The sequence below is a fragment of the Nerophis ophidion genome, linkage group LG03 (assembly GCF_033978795.1).
Source record: "Nerophis ophidion isolate RoL-2023_Sa linkage group LG03, RoL_Noph_v1.0, whole genome shotgun sequence".
NCBI classification, from domain to species: Eukaryota; Metazoa; Chordata; class Actinopteri; order Syngnathiformes; family Syngnathidae; genus Nerophis; species Nerophis ophidion.
Window position 1 is genome coordinate 58,519,188 of NC_084613.1, and position 10,251 is coordinate 58,529,438.

General features: G+C 38.5%; 1 long non-coding RNA gene across 1 annotated transcript; it reads left to right on the top strand.

Moving 5' to 3' along the window:
• The first annotated feature begins 7,797 nt into the window (after positions 1 to 7,797).
• LOC133548800 (uncharacterized) lies at positions 7,798 to 8,372 on the top strand. The gene is made up of 3 exons (XR_009805973.1): positions 7,798 to 7,892; positions 7,991 to 8,059; positions 8,253 to 8,372. It is a non-coding gene; the product is annotated as an uncharacterized LOC133548800 (long non-coding RNA).
• The last annotated feature ends 1,879 nt before the right edge of the window (positions 8,373 to 10,251 follow it).

Sequence of the window (10,251 nt, forward strand, 5' to 3'; positions counted from 1 at the left end):
TATCCCAGTAAATGTTTCTAAAAACTTATGAATCCGTCTCAATGCAACGTGATTGCAATCGCGTTTTATTATTTTAATTTTTTGTTGTTGTTGTTTTTTTCTAGTATGTCGCTATCAATATTCTCAAACACGAATCTTTCATCCTCGCTCAAATTAATGGGGAAATTGTCGTTTTCTCGGTCCGAATAGCTGTTTTTGTTGGAGGCTCCCATTAAAATCAATGTGAATATGTGAGGAGCCATCAACATGTGAAGTCATCATCTGCGACTTCCGGTAGAGGCGGGGCTTTTCTCCAGTTGCAAACTTTATCGTGGATGTTCTCTACTAAATCCTTTCAGCAAAAATATGGCAATATCGCGAAATGATCAAGTATGACACATAAAATGGACCTGCTATCCCGGTTTAAATAAGAAAATCTCCTTTCAGTAGGCCTTTAAGTAGTGTACAACTTTTGGGGGCTTGAGTTTAACAAATGGTTAACAAGCAGTTTACTTTCAGTGTCCTGATTCTGGCCTGCCACACCCGTCTTTCTGTTACCTCTTGTCGCTGAGCTGCATGCCCATGATTGGTGTTCCTCGGGGCGGAGCAACCTTTGCATAACTACAATTACAATCAGGCTGAAGACGGGTCTTACCTGATATGGATAACGCTGCATTTTAGTACCAACCAGTTCTTGTTTGAATATTATAGTACTTTTGACACAGTGTAATACCAAAAGTACAAACAACTTTTTATGTAAGTGATTAGGAAGTTATGCAGTTGACACATTTTCCAAAAGTTCCCTTCCATAAATCATTCAGACAAGCTTAGCTACTGAATATTCATTTTCATTTTCAAACACTGTGATCTGATGATCTCTCCGCGGGTGTCAACATTTGATGTAATTTGTGACAACTCTCCTATCCTAACAGTTATAGTTTCACTTTAACTTCCGTTGAGGCTTTCAATTCTGCAGTGTATTTTTTCTTTTGCATGTTAAAATGTTTTTTTAAAACACAACTACAAATTCCTTTCCATGGTGACCATAACAACAACATCATTTGTTAGAATGACTAACAGCTTTCTTTCTCCCGCACAGGTGTATCCAAATCTTAAAATTCATAAAATATGAGGGCCAGTTTTCAAATTTGTTTTCACTTTGAAAACAATATAAAGATTTTTTTAAAGGAAAAAAACAGCCTGCATGTCAGCTTTGTATTACTAGCGTCAATATTTCAACCTTTTCAGCTATTTGCGCTTTGATCTCACTTTTTACTTTTTGTAATCGTATCATTATGATGTACCTCTGAAAAATTATTTGCGGGCCACTGCAGGTCGTACTTTGGACTCCATGAACACATCTGGAGGGTTTATCTGATTCCTAATGTATATATTTACCGTAGTTTAAGCTGGCGTATTAAATATATATTGTCATAGTGAACTGACTGTCATTAACATGTTAATGTACTAAGGGCCTGATCTACCAACATTTTGCAATCTACCAAAATTTTGCATGCACTAAAACACATGCAAACTTGAAATTACAAGCAAAGCTAAGCTACTAAGGGTTGCATTTCATACGGACCATGTTATTTTTTGTTCTACAGTTTGTACATTTAAAGCAGTTTCTTGTGGTTCTTTGGTCAAAATGTTGCATGGATTATGTTGTGCAGACTATCTTCACATCGCTTTCTGACCGTCTCGTCAAGATGAGCCGTTTTTTGGGGCGGTCTTACTTACTGTACATGGCTTCACTTCGTCTGTGTCTCCTCTCCTTGTCAGCCATTTTGTAGTTGATTCTCTTTTAGTCTGTGTACTGACAGATATACGATTAAACTCTACCCTACTTTGTATTAGAAATGGCAACAGTGGAGGATACATGAGCATGTACAAGATAGTCTGCCCCACAACAAGAGGATAGAGACAAATAAGTAACTTATTGACTACAATGTTGGTCTCCCACAAAGTTCTTTGTGTAAATCTCTACCATATATGGAGATATCCGCTGACATCACCAATTGGAAAAATGTCACAAACGGCTCGATAGGAAGTTTGAGGGAAGGCAATATTTGTGTTTGTACATAGCTTCATTTGCACATACACAGTAGGAAATTTGGACTCAGGCAGTAATACATAGGCAATATAATAGAACAGTAATAAATGATATATAGAAAATAACATAAAGGCGCTTAACAAGAGGAAGAACCGAGATTAGCTGGCGAAAAACGCAGTGTGGATTGATACATAAATAAAAAATAAAAAACAGTACAGTCAGTGTGGGGCAGAAAGAACAGTAGAGAGAGACTATGGAGCCCGGATAGCATTCAGCCGTCTGACAGCTTCAGGGGAGAAGCTGGCTCTGAGCCTGGTTGTTTTACTCAGCCATTTGCCTGAGGGGAGGGGTAGAAAGTGCTGGTGTGCAGGGTGAGTGGAGTCATTCCTGATGCTGAGGGCCCTCCCCCTCCATCGCCACGTGTACAGTTCTGAGGTGTTGAGAAGGCTGCTTTCCGCAGTCTTCTGTGCAGCCTTCAGCCCACTCTGCAGTGCCTTCTTCTGCGCCACTGTGCAGCTGCCGTGCCACACGGTGATGCCGGTGCAGAGCATGCTCTCCACCACTCGGTTACAAAAGCTCCTCAGGACTAAGCTTCCAAGCCCAGCTTCTTAAGGAAGTAGAGTCGCTGGTGGGCCTTCCTGACCATACAGGATGTGTTGGTGCTCCGGTTGAAGTCCTTGGTTATGTGGACACCCAGGTACCTGAAGCTGGAGACCACTTCCACAGCTGCTCCTCCGATGTGCAGTGATGTAGAGTTTGTTTTCTCTGCACCACTGCTCCAGGTGTTCACTCGCCGGTCTGTATTCGGACTCATTGTTGTCAGTGATGTGTCCCACAACTGCTGTGTCAACATTGCCTCTATGGTTTGATTTCAAATTTTCGGGACTTATGCACATCTCAAATACACAAAAATTGGTACCAATATGGGCAGCACGGTGGAACAGGGGTTGGTGCATCTGCCTCACAATACAAAGGTCCTGAGCAGTCCTGGGTTCAATCCCGGGCTCGGGATCTTTCTGTGTGGAGTTTGCATGTTCTCCCCATGGCTGCATGGGTTCCCCCTGGGTACTCCGGCTTCCTCCCACTTCCAAAGACATGCACCTGGGGTGAGGTTGATTGGCAACACTAAATTGGCCCTAGTGTGTGAATGTGAGTGTGAATGTTGTCCGTCCATCTGTGTTGACCCTGTGATGAGGTGGCGACTTGTCCAGGGTGTATGCCGCCTTCCGCTCAAATGCAGCCGAGATAGGCGCCAGCAACCCCCGCGACCCAAAAGGGACAAGCGGTAGGAAATGGATGGATGGAGGGTACCAATAGGTAAGCAATGTTGGTTTTGCATTATAGGTCCCCTTTAAATGAGCAAAATAAGGAGCACAATACATGTCTGACGTAATGTACATCCATAACACATGGTGATGAATGGAATGTCCACAATACTGGGAATTGGAGATACACAGTAAAATCCCCAGTGTTAAATATGCAGTGTTAACATGCATTATATCTATCAGAGTTATTACAAGAACTGGAGTAAAACGCCCCCCAGTGTTGGTGTTGATTTCCATCGTTGAACGAGACAGTGTTAGATGTACAATGATTAGACACGCCCTCCAGCCCCTCCTCGTGTCCACACCCTGAAGAATGTTCTGGAAGCCATTTTATGAATGTTTAAGGACTGTGGTAAGTTGCTTTTCCTCTCTTACTAAATCAATTATTTGTCATTTGTAGCATCATGTCAGAATTTACTTTATATTGTTGAAGCTATTTGTGTACGTTTTTTTATCTAAAAAATATGGTATTCTAAGAGGGCCAATGTCACCCAGTGAATGCTAGCCTAAATGTTAGACACCTCAGACTTCGTTTTTGTGAGGGATGTGGGACAATTTCAAATATTATATGAAATAGAATATTTAATATGTAACTTGTACATAATTATGCTCTGGAGATGTGGCGAAAAAAATAGTGAGTAACCCTGGTCTAGGCACTATTGAGCGTAGGTGGCCAGAGCACAAAATCATGAGGTGCGTGTGTAAATATTTTTGCTTCTACATTGTTAATGACGAGGTTACTAAACAATCAACTGTTAGCTTACCAGCGTGAAGATATGCAGATAAGATTAAAGGTATCATAAATCATGTTTCATTTTATAAATAAATAATAAATAAATGGGTTGTACTTGTATAGCGCTTTTCTACCTTCAAGGTACTCAAAGCGCTTTGACACTACTTCCACATTTACCCATTCACACACTGATGGAGGGAGCTGCCATGCAAGGCGCCAACCAGCACCCATCAGGAGCAAGGGTGAAGTGTCTTGCTCAGGACACAACGGACGTGACGAAGTTGGTTCTAGGTGGGATTTAAACCAGGGACGCTCGGGTTGCGCACGGCCACTATCCCACTGCGCCACGCCGTGTGTTTTTTTAATTGAGTGTGCAATTTCCAGAGGTGGGACCAAGTCATTGTTTTGCAAGTCACAAGTAAGTCTCAAGTCTTTGCCCTCAAGTCTCGAGTCAAGTCCCGAGTCAAGACAGGCAAGTCTCAAGTCAAGTCCAAGTCAAAACTGAAAAGTCTCATGTGAAGTCCCAAGTCCTGCATTTGGAGTTTCAAGTCATTTCAAGTCCTTTTAACCACAGACTAATATATTTACACAGATTGTGTATGCTTTTAAAACGCTGTATGTATTTATTACAAAAGAAAATAGTGCTGACATTGCACTTCATAGTAGCACTATTAACCAGTTATTTTAAACATGTAACTCATTCCTTTAAAGAATAAACACATTTGAAAAAACAAGTGCAACTGTAATTATTTGCACAATAGGGTTATCATTGTATTTCGATGGCATATTGCATTGGAACTAGTTCCACAGCAGTTTCCATCCTGTTTTTACCTTATCTCATTGATCTCATCTCATACTGTATGTGTTTTAAAGTGTGCGTACACATGAAAACCATAAATACATGAACATAACAATGAACAGAGTTGTACTTTTTAGATATCAGGGCCCTATGGAATTTTTACACATATTCTTAATATAGTATACATTTTAACTGACCTTTATTTGACTATGTTTGTCTTTTTATAGGTGGCTAAAATACGTAGTTCTGCTGACCGCCGTCTAACGTTACGTTACTGTGTGTGATACATCCACGAACTTAACATTATGTGTAGGTACCTCATGCAGCCCTGCTTGAAAAAAATCACTTGACAAAAAGTATGAATAAGGTAGCGAGCTGCAGTGGACGCAACAGATTGTAGTGTTTGCAATGACTTATAACCATAGACATATTATAAGTAGACCCAGCATTGGCTGCTGTGACGCGAGCAATTTGGCCACCATCTTCAAGTGGTGATGAGGAGCTGGCGAGCAGCCTAAACTGACAGTTGAGAGGTAGAAAACAAAAGATGCCGAGCTGGAGTTCAGCGTTTGACTGCTCAAATGAGCGGACTGTTGAAAATAGGAATCAGGTGATTACTTTTCACAAGTAAGAATTAACATTAACATACTATTGGTGGTATTTTGTGAAAAGAATATTATCACAGAGTTGTGAAAGAGCAAAGATCTTCAATATTTGTATGTGAAAATCACAAATAAATCTTCTGGAGGAGGATGACCCCTCTACTGGTATTTGGTTTACAAACTTTCAGCCACACTTAAAACAAAATTCACCAGCCACCACTGATTATGATGCATTCATCATTTTAGGCAAAACATAAGACAATACTCTCTTAACAGTATAATTGTAACCAGGAATAAGTCTTCAAGTAACAATATTCAAATACTAACATTGTTGGCTAAAACAGACTTTGGTTTTATTCAGAATCCAGTGAAACATATTGGTGGCTTTAGCTGACATAAAGACTTTCAGGCTTTTATATATGTTTAAGTATTTGGCAGACACTTTTATCCAAAGCAACATACGTGAAAAATACCTATAAAACATTTACTGTAAACATGATTGTTTAGGGCAAGAATGTAATACAAAATATCAATACAAAGTGTCAAGACAGAATAAACTCTCAGCTGTTCCAGCAACAGAGATAAAGTCTATTGGTCCGTAAGATATATAGATATCTAATATATTCATACATTGTTTATGTAGGATATACACATGTATATATAACCTAATCATATTGTTTCTTCAATTTAAAAATAGCAGACCGTTTTTTTCACCCTTCTCTGGGATTATTATTCCCAGTTTTGATCTTGGACGTCTGGTCACTTATAGCATATAAGAATATTATATTACTGTTAAGCAAACTATGAACACGCAAAAACATGTGTCCTTTATCGTAGTTACACGTATGACAAAAAAAGCGCGTGAAAATCAGTGATATTCAGTGAGATAAAATGCGCTGACAGTTCATTGCTCCTGCCAAATGAATTGCACTGAGTGGAGTTGATCACCACTCCAAGATGGCGGCCAAGCGTCTCGTCTCGTCAGCGCCAGTAGTGGTCGATGCTGCGTCTACTTATAAGATGTCTATGGTTATAACGTCATAGATGTTAAAGTCTAAGTCGAGTCGCAAGTCTTTTCACATTTCGTCAAGTCTAAAGTCATCAAATTCATGACTCGACTCAGACTCGAGTCCAAGTCATGTGACTCGAGTCCACACCACTGGCAATTTCACATTTGTTGGCTCTTTTTTTTGGTAACCCTCTTTGAAATAATACATAGGAGTATCAAGTCATTAGGTTTTTCTAATGATCATTTTTCTTATATTTGTGTATACATGATTTGTTTTGACTGGGCCTTTCAACTTTGGCTGTATGTTTCGCTTTAAAATAACTGATTTGAAACTCATTTTAAAAATATTTCAAATGACCTGTCAATTTCTGCTTTTTTTCTGTTTCCTAACATTTGCCAAATTCAGTGTCCCAGCTGTAAATGAAGGTGTCAAAGTTGTTGACAGTTCAGGGAGTGAGATAGATGATGATGTTTTTGAGGAAATTGTGAAGGATCCTGCCACTGGGGTACTAACTATCAAATACAAAACAGGTTTGTTACCGCTTTAAATTTGTAAGCTATATTAACATTTTTATTCCAATATTGAGAAGAGGTAAATCTTTATTTATAATCAAGCTAAGTAGCTTTTGTTTCAAAGTAAACCGATATTCTCCATTAGATTAGGTGTGGTTTTATGAGCAAATTTGTTCAACATGTCTTCTTTCTCCTTTTTGCAATGGTGGTTAGAATCTGTCTCCCTGATAACCTCTCCAAAGTCACAATCATCCATTTGTTCATCGGACTCAGACACAACCATCCTTGAAGACACTCCTACCAGAAAGCATCAGAGGCTGGACTCTGAATCTATGCAAGTAAGACTTCATACAGGCACTAATGCTTTCTATTGAACAAGGATTAAAATGGTTCAAACAATGATCTTGAATTGCATCGTATGAGGGTTATGTTTAAGTTCTGTCCAGATTTTAACATTGTGTTGTACTAAATATAGATTTCTTAAACTGTTTTATATTTTGGTTTGATATTCTTATTTCAGCTGGTGAAATCCATTCTTACCAAGAAATCGGATGGAGAATATATAATAAATGAATACAACCGACCTAAGTCCTTGACAGAACAGAGCAGAAGAAAATTGGTGAATATACTGGCAGCTGAGATGACGGAGAAGAATGGGTAAGTTGTTTGTTGGTTTTGATTGGCACATGTGTTCTTATTTAGGTTTCAGAGTAATCTAAAGTAAATAATAAACATTTCACTACATCTTATAAAACGTGTGTATGAAGAATAAACTTGAATGTAAGTACATCTCCGTCAAGACAGGTGAAGGAAATGTATGCACAAGGAATTGTGAACTTGTTCCCCAACTTCAGAGACCCATTTTCCAAGAATGGCTATGTGGGTTACACACTCTTAATTGTTGTTATTGTCTTTATTTTGAGTCGTCCCAAAGTATGTTGTGACTAGAAGTGCCTATTTTTGCAATTCTCTCAAAGGAACATTTTTATGGAGAATTAAAACTATTCAGAGATGCAGTGCTAAAGAAAGGCGATCATCATTTGGAGGTAATCCTATATTATTCTTGAAAAATGTATTGAATAGAATAGTCATATGAGCACTTATTGGTTTTGTTGCATTTGTTGCAATGCTTTTCAGCCAATAGCCAAACATTTTTTCATAAAAGTTGGGTCACATTCAGCTGACAGTGTTTTGAACTGTATGTGATTGTCATGAGTCGTATGTCCTCATATTGTTTAGCTTTGGCGGAAGGACCATCTGATGAAGACAAGTCGGGAGGACCAACTGTTGGACGAGTTACCCAATTCCATCCAGAGATTGTCTTGTCTTGGAAGTGATGTTACTGATGAAACATTCGGCTGACGTGGACATGGTCATCAAAAAGATGAAGCTGACATTTGCCCATTGGCATAACATGGTCTTGGACCAACAGCAGTCAAGCAACATTCTATCTTATTTTCCTCGCTTTAAAGACATCAATGGCTTGGTAATTATCAACATTTTCTGTATTAATGTTGTACAACTATTGCACATTTTAACTGTCGTTTACTGTGTGATTTTAAAATTGGTACCTAACTTCCAACTACAGGTTGTACAGGATTTTGTTCTAATGTTTGGAGAGGATTAATCGGACAAGTTTCTGGAGAAGTGGCCAACCACATTCAAAAAGAATATCATCCAACAATGCAGAAAGCTTCCCTCCATTGTTGAGCTTGAGGAACTCCTGATGACAGCTGACCCTCCTGAAGATGGGGCTGAAGTGAACGTTGACTTTAGTAAGAAGTTTGTAAGGATACATTCATTTAAATGAGGAAGCATGTTCAAAATGCGGACTTACAAGCATAATTAGAAGAAAATTCCAAAGTTTTTGGCCTCAACAAGAAGATTTTTTTGGGAAAAAAGAGCTTCTTCAGGTGTTTTTAAAGTGCCATATTTTATTTATTTATATATATATATATATATAGTAATGAAAATGCCACTGACCTTGCAGTGTATTAAATGAAATTGTTGGTCCACATTTGAAGTAGGCTATCAAACTTGTTCTGTTTCAGGTTGGGACAGTGACCTCTCATGGATTTTGCTGCTCTTACACTTGATCCCACTGACTGTTCTCGGTCGGAAGAGGCCAGGAATAGTTTCTGCATTACGGGCTGGGAAGCATCTTGTGGTCTTCAAGAAGGTTTGTATAGTTCTCTAATGAAGCATATTTAGTTTACAATAGTTTATGTAATCATTTCTATTATAAAACCACAACCATGTCGATTTGTTTATTCTTCTCTCCATAGACTGGAACAAGCATCCAAGAACATCTTGACACCATAACTACCAGCACTCAATCCTATCTCCTGGCTGTTGGAGTGAGGAAGAATACAATCCACGAGTTCTTCATAATTCTCGACAAGAATGCCGTACCTTGCAGGTCACACTCCTCTCTTGGTGCTTTTGATGAACTGTTTAAAGCACACTTGGTGTTTGCGACATCAAACCACACCATGCTCCACATCATGCACACTTTCATGCCTTACTCCAAACCATTTGATGTTCACATGGCGTATGGAACATTGTATACCACATTGTATGTTGTCCCATATTGCCATTTCATGCAGACCTAAGGTCACCCTTTCTGTATTCTGTCCCTAATGTTGATTGTCCTGCCTGACAAAAAAATAAAGGTTACTAAATGTATGATATTGTAGTAGTGTGTTTTGCACTCACTTGCCATTTACAAGACAAAGTTGGTGAGACTTAATTTGACACTGCACAAGAGTAAATCAAGTAGAATGAGCACCATTTTTTTTTTTCAGAAATAGTGTGAGTTTTTTTTAAAAAACTGCAATGTTAGCGCATTTTTACTGTTTACTAAATATTTTTTTCTTCACTGCAAGGGAGTGAATAATCATCATGTTAATGTATTATCAAACCTTATCAGAGTTTTATTTCAACACCAAAGCAGTGTTAATGAGCAAATACATTTAACTTGGTGTACAATTATCACCAAAAAAGAGTAATTTATCAACACTACTCAAGAGTAATAAGTTGAACAACACTCCACAGTGTTACAATTTTGACTCTATTTAGTGTTCATTTAACTCTATAAATTTAACACTATGGAAAGAGTACATTCAACACCAGCTCAGGTTAGGACCAAATAGACGTTTGAGTAGTGTTAAATTTAACTCTTTAAGTGTTGATTTTACACTATAGAATTTACTGTGTACAAATATAATAATTTAATGCT